Raw genomic sequence first — 12,138 nt, forward strand, 5'->3', positions numbered from 1 at the left:
ATACAGTCTGGGATTAAACATAGTGGTGCATATCTTCAGTCCCAGTATGTGGGAGGCAGGGGTGGTCAAATCTCTACAACTCTGAGCCCAGCTTACATACATAATGAGTATATACATACATACATATTATACACATACATACAAACATATATATATATGGGAGCAGACAGCGTTTGGTGGACTGGCCTAACCCAAAGAGTTCTATCTGGTATATAGAGGAGCATGTAAAGAATGGGGGGTGGCTGAAGAGATGGTCCACTTGCTGCTCTTGCGAGGACCTGGACTTGGTTCCCATCACCTACATGATTGCCCACAAATGTCTGTGATTCCAGTTCCAGGTGGTCTGACACTCTTCTGAGTTCTGCAAGCACTCAACATACATGTGGTACATATACATACTGCATACAATCTAAATACATGTCATACACTTTAAATGCATACATACTGCATACAATCTAAATACATGTCATACACTTTAAATGTATCTAAAAATTTATAACATTAAAAATAAAGTAGAAATAATTACTAATTATAGCTTAATAGATACAAACATCAAAACTGGGATGTTACGGTTTTTACATAGAATGAAGTGGGTTAAAACCTGATGTTGCCAGCTGATAACTATAGTTCTTCAATGGCTAGTTCACAAAAAGATACAAATATCAAAAACACAAAAACACACTGTTGTTCTTTAATGAAAGACACTTCAAGGAAATCTTTGAATCTTTAACCCGGACATTATGATATAGGCTGATAAGTTTAATAACTTTTGAAAAGCATCAAAGGAGTAGATAAACTTGAAATCTAAACGTCTATCACTTGTTCTAATGATGCCAGATGAGAACAGATGTTTATGGCCTTCTGTGGTAGGTGTTTCTGGGTGCCCGACTGTCCAGGCTGCAGAGCAACAGGAAGCCAGTCTGAGGACAGAAAACAGGACATGAGCATTACCTCAGTCTCCACATGGAAGATGTTAGGTAAACAAGGGCCTCCAGATTCTGAAGTTGCAGGGAACGTGATTGCTTAGTCTCTATGCAAGCCGTCCTGCCACGAGACACCTTGTCTCTCAAAGTAAATTTCAATGCACACCCAGCAGAACTGTTAAGGACAGAGATGTAGGAGTCTATGGATGTGAGCACAAGATACCTTTTTAAAAAGGGAAGTATATTTGTAAAAAACCAATCCAGTCAAGACCTAAAATAGCTCAATAAAGTACTTGCTTCACAGGTGTGAAGATGTAATTTTAATCTTCAGAACCTATGTTTTCTTTTCTTTTAAAGCCAGTGCTAGAGAGGCAGAGATAGGTGGGGTCCTGGTGTTCAATACCCATCCAGTTTTTTTGTTTGTTTGTTTGTTTTTTACTTGTTGCATTCCAGGCCTGAGAGAACTATTGCAAAAAAAAAAAAAAAAAAAAAAAAAAAAGGCTGCTGATACCTTTTTGCTGAAGAACAAAACCCAAGGCTGACTTGGGTTTCAAGAGAATACTTTGACAGGCCCTTTCATGGCTTGCTTCCTCTAGGCCCCTTCCCTCAGAGGTTACTCACTGAGCCCTGCCTGCACAGCCTACATGACCAGCTGCACTGGAATACACGTGGCTTCATTCTTACCTGGCCTCTAGGAGTTAATCTTTTTTAGAAGATTTATTAAATCCTTGTCTGAGTTTTCCTCCAGAAGTAGGATTCGTAGCTAAACCTTTGCAAACATAAACAGATTAGATATTATGTCAAAATGGAACATTCCCAAGGGGGCAAAATAAGGAACAATTGTGACACCATCACACGGAATTTCATACTCCCTATTCCTGCTTTCTTTTCAGTAGTTATAGACACAGGCTCACCCATCCTTGAATTTGAGACAAAAATTAAATAAATAACTATCCTCCTGCAACCTCAGTGGAACTATGAAACACAGCATGCTCCAAAACTGAGGGGGCTTAAGAGTTAAGTGAACAGCCACAGGGTTGGATGCCCCACTCTCTAGGATCTCCCCAGTGGGACAAAACCCTGGGCCCCTCCCCCAACTCCATTGGCTTTTCTAGCCAACAGGCAGGGAGTTTACTGTGGCTAGGATCCCCCAAACCCAAACCCAGCCAGCCACCATCAAACTACTAGCCACACCCTGCCCCCAAACCAGCCTATCCTCCTGCAACCTCGGTAGAACTCTGCAACACAGCTTACTCCAATACTGAAGGGACTTAAGAGGTGAGTGAACAGCCACATGGCGGGATGCCCCACTCTCTAGGACCTCCCAAGTGGGACAAAATCCCGGCCCCTCCCCCAACTCCCACAGCTTTTCTAGACAACCAGCAGGGAGTTTCCTCCTGCAACTAGGATTCCCCCCTAAACTCAAACCCATCCAGGCACTGTCCAAACTACTAGCCACACCCTGCCCCCAAACCAGATTACCCTCTTGCAACCTCTGTGGAACGCTGAAACACAGCTTGCTCCAATACTGAGGGGACTTAAGAGGGACTAAGAGCTTGCCACAACACTGAGGGGATTAAGAGAGAGCACCAAGAGCGCAAACCAGGAGAAAAGACCAAGAGAGCAGACACATACAGACCTCAGAGGCTTTCTGAGACAGACATTGACAGTAAAGAGCAGACCAAGAAAAACTCCCAAACACTCAGACAGCCACAGCAAGGATTGAACCAAGACGCAAAGACCCTGCCAGCCTTATTTGAAGGAAGAGATGGGTAGGCACCAATGCAAGAATTCATCCAACAACCTAAAAAGCAACATAACACAAGAACCCAGCAGTCACACAACAGGAAGACTTGATCATCCTAACCCAGAAGAAGTAGAAGAAAATGACTTTAAAGTAACTTTATGAAAATGATGGAGACCTTTAAAGAGGGAATGAAAACTCCCTTAAAGAAATGGAGGAGAAGACAAATGAAGAATGGAAGAAGTTAATAAATCCCTCAAAGAAATCCAAGAAAACCAAGAGAAAACAACCAAACAGGTGAAGAAAACAGTTCAAGACTTGAAGACTGAAATAGAGGTAATAAAGAAAACACAAACCGAGGGAAGGCTGGATAAGGAAAATCTGGGTAAACCAACAGGAACTACAGAGATAAGTATAACTAGCAGAATACAAGAGATAGAAGAAAGAGTCTCAGACACTGAAGATACTATAGAGGAAATAGACTCATTGGTCAAAGAAAACATTAAATCCAACAAATTCTTAACACAAAACATCCATGAAATGTGGGCCACCATGAAAAGACCAAACCTAAGAATAATAGGGGTAGAAGAGGGAGAAGAACTCCAGCTCAAGAGCACAGAAAATATATTCAACAAAATTATAGAAGAAAATTTTCCCAACCTAAAGAAGGATATCTCTATGAAGATACAAGAAGCTTACAGAACACCAAATAGATAGGATCAAAAAAATTCCCTCATATAATAATCAAAACACAAAACATACAGAATAAAAAAAAGAATATTAAGAGATTCAAAGGAAAAAGGTCAAGTAACATATAAAGGTAAACCTATCAGAATTACACTTGACTTCTCAATGGAAACCATAAAAACCAGAAGGTCCTGGATGGATGTGCTGCAGACATTAAGGGACCACAGATGCAACCCCAGACTACTATACCCAGCAAAGCTTTCATTCACCATCGATGGGAAAACAAGATATTCCATGACAAAACAGATTTAAACAATACGTATCCACAAACCCAGCCTTACAGAAAGTACTAGAGGAAAACCACAACCCAGGGAAGCTAACTGCATCCACAAAAACACAGGTATCTGCTGATAACCCCCCATCAGCAAAACCCAAAGAAGGGAAACACACAAACACCACTACCAAAAACAAAAAACAAAAAAACAAACCTGGAATTAACAAACATTGGCCATTAATATCGCTTAATATCAATGGACTCAATTCACCTATAAAACAAAATAAAGACTAAGAGAATGGATACAACAACAGGATCCAGCCTTCTGCTATATACAAGAAATGCAACTCAACCTCAAAGACAGACATTACCTCAGAGTTAAGGGTTAGGAAAAGGTTTTCCAATCAAATGGACCTAAGAAACAAGCAGGTGTAGCTATCCTAAAATCTAACAAAATTGATTTCAAACTAAAATCAGTCAGAAGAGATGGAGGACACTTTTTACTCATAACAGGAACAAATAATAAAGATGCAGTCTCAGTCCTGAGCATCTATGCCCTTAATACAAGAACACCTACATATGTAAAAGAAAATTACTAAAACTTAAATTGCACATCAAGTCCCACACACTAATAGTAGGAGACTTCAACACTCCACTCTCGCCAATGCACAGGTCAACCAGACAGAAACTTAACAGGGAAATAAGAGAACTAACAGATAACATGAGTCAAATGGACTTAACAGACATCTATAGAACATTCTACCCAAACACAAAAGAATATACTTCTTTTTAGCACCTCATGGAACCTTCTCTAAAATTGATCACATATTTGGTAACAAAGCAAACCTCCACAGATAAAAAAATTAGAGTAGGGGGCTGGAGAGATGGTTCAGTGGTTAAGAGCATTGCCTTCTCTTCCAAAGGTCCTGAGTTCAATTCCCAGCAACCACATGGTGGCTGAGAACCATCGGTAATGAGGTCTGGTGCCCTCTTCTGGCCTTCAGTCATACACGCAGGAAGAATATTGTATACATAATAAATAAATAAATAAATATTTTAGAAAAAAAATTAGAGTAACCCTCTCTGTTTTATCGGAGTACCATGGATTAAAGTTAGAATTTAACAACAATACTATACTCAGAAAGCCTACAAACTCATGGAAATTGGTCAACTACCCCTAGGTCAAGGAAAAAAAATAAAGAAATTAAAGACTTCCTTGAATCAAATGAAAATGAAGGCACAACATATCCAAACCTATGGAACACCATGAAAGCAGTGCTAAGAAAAAAGTTTGTAGCACCAAGTGCCCACATAAAGAAAACAGAGAAAGCTCACACTAGTGACTTAACAGCACAGTTGAAAGCTCTAGAACAAAAAGAAGCAGACTCACCCAGGAGGAGTAGAAGACAGAAAATATTCAAATATTCAAATTGAGGGCTGAAATCAACAAAATAGAAACAAAGAAAACAATACAAAGAGTCAGTGAAACAAAGAGCTGGTTCTTTGAGAAAATCAACAAGATAGACAAATCCTTATCTAAAATAATCAAAAGGCAGAGAGAAAACACCCAAATTAACAAAATCAGAAATCAAAATGGGGACATAACAACAGACACTGAGGAAATTCAGAGAATCGTTAGGTCATACTACAAAAACCTGTACTCCACAAAATTGGAAAATGTAAAAGAAATGGACAATTTTTTAGATAGATACCATATACCAAAAAAAATCAATACCAGGTGAGCAATTTAAATAGACCTATAACTTGTGAAGAAATAAAAGCTGTCATCAAAAACCTCCCAACAAAAAAGAAGCCCAGAGCTGGATGGTTTTAGTGCAGAATTCTATCAGAACTTAAAAGAAGAATTAATACCTATACTCCTCAAAGTGTTCCACATAATAGAAATAGAAGGGACATTGACAAACTTTTTATGAGTCTACAGTTACCCTTATACCAAAACCACATAGAGAGTCAACCAAGAAAGAGAATTACAGACCAATCTCACTCATGAACATGGATGCAAAAATACTCAAAAAAAAAAAAATACTGGCAAACCGAATCCAAAAACACATCAAAAAAAATTATCCACTATGATCAAGTTGGCTTCATCCCAGAGATGCAGGGCTGAGATTTCAGCATATGAAAATCTATCACTGTAATCCACCATATAAATAAACTGAAAGAAAAAAACCATATAATCATTTCATTAGATGCTGAAAAAGCATTTGACAAAATCCAACACCCATTCATAATAAAGGTCTTGGAGAGATTAGGGATATAAGAAACATATCTAAATATAATAGAAGCAAATACGGCAAGCCAACAGCCATCATCAAATTAAATGGAGAGAAACTCAAAGCAATTTCACTAAAATCAGGAACAAGATTGTCTCTCTCTCCATATCTCTTTAACATAGTTCTTGAAGTTTTAGCAATAGCAATAAGACAACAAAAGTAGATCAAGGGGATTCAAATTGGAAATGAAGAAGTCAAACTTTCATTATCTGCAGATGATAAGATAGTGTATATAAGTGACCAAAAAACTCTACCAGAGAACTCCTATAGCTGATAAATACCTTCAGTGATGTGACAGGATACAAGATCAACTCAAAAAAAAAAATCAGTAGCCCTCCTATATACAAATTATAAAGAAGCTGAGAGGGAAATCAGAGAAACATTACCTTTCACAATAGCCACAAATAACATAAAATATCTTGGGGGTAACACTAACCAAAAAAGTGAAAGACTTATTCCAAAAGAACTTTAAGTCTTTGAAGAAAGAAATTGAAGAAGATACCAGAAAATAGAAAGACCTCCTATGCTCTTGGATAGGTAGGATCAGCATAGTAAAAATGCCAATTCTACAAAAAGCAATCTATAGATTCAATTCAATCCCCATCAATATTCCAACACAATTCTTCACAGACCTTGAAAGACCAATAATCAACTTCATATGGAAAAACAAAAAAAACAGAATAGCCAAAACAATCCTGTATAATAAAGGAACTTCTGGAGGCATCACCATCCCTGACATCAATCTCTATTACAGAGCTACAGTAATGAAAAAAGCTTGGTATTGGCATAAAAATAGAGAGGTTGGCCAATGGAATTGAATCGAAAACCCGGATATTAATCCACACACTTATGGACACCTGATTTTTGACAAAGAAACTAAAATTACACAATGGAAAAAATAAAGTTTCTTCAGCAAAAGGTACTGACATAACCGGATGTCAACCTGTAGAAAAATGAAAATAGATCCATATCTATTGTCATGCACCAAACTCAAGTCAAAATGGATTAAAGACCTCAGTATAAATCTGATCACACTGAACCTGATAGAAGAGAAAGTGGGAAGTAGTCTTCAATGCATGGGCACAGGAGACCACTTCCTAACTATAACCCCAGTAGCACAGACACTGAGAGCAATAATGGGACCTCCTGAAACTGAGAAGCTTCTGTAAAGCAAAGGACACAGTCAATAAGACAAAAAGGCAGCCTACTGAATGGAAAAAGATCTTCACCAACCGCACATCAGACAAAGGACTGATCTTCAAAATATATAAAGAATTCAAGAAATTAGACATTAAAATTCTAAACAACCCAATTGAAAACTGGAGTACTGAACTAAACCGATAATTCTCAACAGAAGAATCTCAAATGACCAAAAGATACTTAAGGAAATGTTCAACATCCTTAGCTATCTCGGAAATGCAAATCAAACAACTCTGAGATACCATCTTACACCTTTCAGAATGGCTAAGATCAAAAACACTAATAATAGCTTATGCTGGAAAGGATGTGGAGTAAGGGGACCACTCATCCATTTATTGCTGGTGGGAATGCAAACTTGTACAACCACTTAGGAAATCAGTATGGTGGTTTCTCAGAAAATTGGGAATCCCTCAATACCACTCTTGGGCATATACCCAAAAGATGCTCAATCATATTACAAAACTTTTGTTCAACTATGTTTATAGCAGTATTATTTATAATAGCCAGAACCTGGAAACAACCTAGATGACCCTCAACCGAAGAACAGATAAAGAAAATGTGGCACATTTACACATTAGAGTACTACTCATCAGAAAAAAAAAATTGCATGCAAATGGATGGAATTAGAAAACACTATTCTGAGTGAGGTAACCCAGACCACAAAAGATGAATGTGGTATGTACTCACCCATAAGTGGATACTAGCTATAAACAAAGAACATTGAGCCTATAGTTCATGATCCTAGAGAAGTTAAGTAATAAAATGAATCCAAAGAAAAATCTATATAGGGTCACCTGGAAATTGGAAACAGACAGGACTGACTGACACGGTTGGGAGCATGGGGGTGGGGGGAAGAGGAAAGGGTAGGAAAAGAAGAGAAGGAAAAAGGGGGAGGGGAGAGAAGAATTTGAGGGAATGGGATAGTCGAGATGGAGGGAGGACAGAGATGAGAGCAAGGAGAGAGATATCTTGATTGAGGGAGCCATTATAGGGTTAGCAGAAAACTGGCTCTAGAGAAATTCCCAGAAATTCAAACAGATGACCCCACCTAGGACCCTGGGCAATAGAGGAGAAGGGGCCCGATCTTGACTTGCCCTGTAGTCAGACTGATGATTATCTTAAATATCACCATAGAGCCTTCATCCAGCAACTGACGGAGGCAGAGGCAGAAACCCACTTTGGAGCACTGGACTGAGCTCCCAAAGTCCAGTTGAAGAGTGGAAAGAATGAGAATATGAGCAAGGAGGTCAAGACCTTGATGGGTTCATCAGCTGGAACAGTTTGCCTGAGCTAATGGGAGCTCACCAACTCCAGCCGGACAGGGAAGGAACAAGCATAGGACCAAACTAGTTCCTCTGAATGTGGCTGGTACAGACTGTGGGGCCGCTGAAAGTGGCACCAGGATTTATCCCTACTGCTTGTACTGGCTTTTTGGGATCCTATTCTCTTTGGATGGATACCTTGCTTAGCCTAGATGTAGTAGGGAGGTCAATGTGCCTTACCTTCTCTGAGGATTAAATGGGGGTAGAGTGGGGAGGGTGTGTGGAGGGAATGGAAGGAGAAGAGAGAGGGGGAACTTGGATTGGTATTTTTAAAGAATCTAAAAAATAAAAAATAAATAGATACCGAAAACGGGTACCATTTCAGGTGTTTCTCGCCACCACGTTATAGTTCATTGGGAGTTTTAGGCTGCAGCCTCCAATGAACAGTCATTTTTATAACGTGACAACATCCTTTCACAATACTGTCCCAGCTTTCAAAATACATCCCGTTGTTGCAATATATCCCTTCACAGTTCTTTGCCAGCTCTCTTCTGGAAAGGGTTTGATAAGCCGTCTGGAAGCATAAAAAACTGCACCCTCTCCCCGCACTGGATTATTGTTTCAATGGGCTTGCTCCCCAATCTCGGCAGAACTGTGGGGTGTGGAGACACCAGAGCCTATAGAGTGTTAGCATTCCACACTGAGGTATGCTTAACCGTATGATCTGAAATAGAACTCATTCTTGCAAGAATGGAGCTGCCTCTGTCCCAGAGGTCTCCGTCCTAACCATTCAATATTTTATGAAGAGCCAGCAATAAGGACACTGTGAGCCAACGGGTACAGGAATAAAATGAGACTTCCGGGTCCGTCTTACCCTATGATATACAAGATTTACTTCTCCCGAAGAACCAGCAACTGCTGCTCTATCCCTCACTATGTTTGTTGAACAATTCAATTATGGAAGAAGGAGGAAGGTGGTCTGGGTAAAATGCTTAGCTTTCTCACAAACCACTGGCAGCTCCAGAGATAGAACAGCGTTCACAACATCGGGGCTGGTTGGTGCGACTTAATAGCTACATGAAGCAAAACCAGTCTACACCTTGCCACTATAGTTCCATGATGATTTTAGTTCCTGCATGGAGGTGCTGGGGAACTAATTTGGTGCAGGACCTCCCCAGGACATTCATCGTTCTAACATACAGCTTTAAGAAAATAGCTACTCGTCATTAGCTGTTAAGCTGTAAACTCATTTTCCACCTGAACATCATAGTCTTTGTGGAAGGCAAAACTCATCATTTATTTTTCTGAAATAATTAAAATTTCAGTTTTAGACCCAGTTTTTTCAAGGACACTAAGTTTGGGGAAAAACTCTCTTGCTTCTATTAGATGTTTCTTTTTTGGTTTGATGATTGGGGTCTTGCTCTAAGGTCTAAGTTGCCTAATCTTTCTTGTAACTTGCTTGTCTGCAAAATAGGAATATGAATCAATATCAACATCCTCGTACCATCATAAAGATTAAATGGGATTTTATCCCTGCACTACTTAGAAGAGCACACAGTGAAATTGGGGGGAGGGGACTCTTGTCCATCAACAAGGAACTTTATTTATTTACATGTGTATTTATTCCTTTCTGAGACAGAGGTTTACTATATAGCCTTGGCTAGCCTTGAACTCCCAAACACGCTCTGCCTCCCAAGAGCTGTGGATTAAAGATGTGCACCACCACAACTGGAAAAGTTGTTTAACACAAAATAAATAGGAGTAATTAGGGGGCCAGAGAGATGGCTCAGTGGTTAAGAGCATTGCCTGCTCTTCCAAAGGTCCTGAGTTCAATTTCCGGCAACCACATGGTGGCTCACAATCATGCCCTCTTCTGGTCTGCAGACATACGCACAGACAGAATATTGTATAAATAATAAATAAATAAATAAATAAATAAATAAATAAATAAATAAATAAATAAAAAAGGGAGTAATTGACCTGCTCACCCTCAGGAAAATTGGCAAATAGGTCATGCATGCCTGATATAATACTGTGCTTTTGAAAGAAATCTTCTACCATAGAGGAGTATTCGATTTGTGTTAGGCCAGAAAACCCAGGTAGGAACAGAAACAAAATGGGGCTGGAAAATGTCAGCATTATCAATGGGGTTAGAGCGTTAGAATCCGGAACGATTTCTCTTGCTTTTTACCTTTCCCTCTGTTTCCCAATGCCCTTTACAGTAAGCATAAATTTCTTACAAAATTCTCAAAATTGCTATTTATCAAACAAAATTTTTGGCAGGCTAACTTAAAGAGGCCAGAAACAAAAAATTTCCCAGGGCATTACAACTGCTGGCTCACAAGGATATGCCTGACAGGCAGAGGGCAGAGAACTCAGAATGGCACCAATGGCCTGGACTCAGATGCCTTGCCTGGCACTTGCTGTCTTCCTCGCTCTGGTACCAGCCTTGTATTCCCACTGGGATTTCTTGTTAACACTCTAACTTGCTCCTGTGCTTTGGCCAAGGGAACTATGTGTTTCCAAACCACATCCGTGAGGTTCTTGGGTTTGTCTTTTTTCTTCTTCAGCATTCCTTCATCTGCTATCTAGCTCAATCTAAAAGCTACCACTTTCTCAAATTTCCCATCTTTTGGTCACTTCAGCCATAGAGGGACAAAGCTGGTCTCTTGCATTTATTCACTTTAGACTTTGGTGGCCCATGATATATGCATACATATTATGGGACAGCAATACATATGCATACACACACTATTTATTGTATTATATTATATTATATTATATTATATTATATTATATTATATTATATTATATTATATTATATTATATACACATGTATATAATGACTGACTGTGCTCCTAGACTTTACAGATCTATTGAACAACCATACATAGTAACAGATGTTGAACAGTGACTCCTCTTGAGCAACCATTAGAGCCTGTCACCTTCATGCAACATCACAAGCTCTCTGGTATCAGAGACTTCTGTGTGTCCTGTGCTTTCTCATAAGACTCTAGGAGAAGAAAGGCTGATACACTCATGTGTCTGTGCCCTTGTGAATTTAGAACAAACATTACTATGTGCATATTTTATTGATGAGAGCTGGGCAGTAAAAGCCAGAGTTTAAAGTTGCTATAGTTTGGATATTGTTTGGGTGTGTTTCCAAAGGCTGCTGTGTTGGACGCTTAGTCCCCAGTGTGGTGATGTCAAGAGGAGTGGATTTTTAGAAATGGAGCCTAATGGGGAGTGGTCATTAGTGGAATGACCCTAGGAAGGAGTGAAGCCGTTCTCTTCCCTACCCCCAAACACACATCTGCCACTGTGAATATCAGTCCCAACGATGGCCCAGCCCATGACCTTCAGTCTGTAAAACTGTAAGCTAAACAAAGCAATGTGCTGGACTCTGTTGACTCCCCATGGGAAGACTTACCTTCTCTGAGGAGTGAATGGAGGGGTGCGATGGGGGGAAATGTTGAGGGAGTAGGAGAAAAGAAGGGAGTGGGAACTGGGCTTGGTATGTAAAATGAGAAAAGATAGTTTTTTAAAAGAGAAATTAATTAATTAATTATAAAATGTACTCATGAACTAAATGTTTTAAACTAGTGATAGGAAATACAAACACATGGAACTTCCCGGTCCCATAACAAACACACAGAAACTATGCTATTTACAACACTGCTTGGTCTATTAGGTTATATATATTTCTATCTCACTCTTATATATTAAATTAACTTATTTCTATTATTTTATATTT

The 12,138-nt window shown here is 39.2% G+C and overlaps 1 long non-coding RNA gene across 1 annotated transcript; it reads right to left on the reverse strand.

Moving 5' to 3' along the window:
• Window positions 1–695: 695 nt before the first annotated feature.
• Window positions 696–7,024, reverse strand: LOC130862280 (uncharacterized). Its single transcript, XR_009055623.1, has 3 exons — window positions 6,963–7,024; window positions 1,608–1,692; window positions 696–920 (listed from the first exon to the last, which is right to left on the reverse strand). It is a non-coding gene; the product is annotated as an uncharacterized LOC130862280 (long non-coding RNA).
• Window positions 7,025–12,138: the final 5,114 nt, after the last annotated feature.

Source organism: Chionomys nivalis, chromosome 2 (genome assembly GCF_950005125.1).
Source record: "Chionomys nivalis chromosome 2, mChiNiv1.1, whole genome shotgun sequence".
NCBI lineage: Eukaryota > Metazoa > Chordata > Mammalia > Rodentia > Cricetidae > Chionomys > Chionomys nivalis.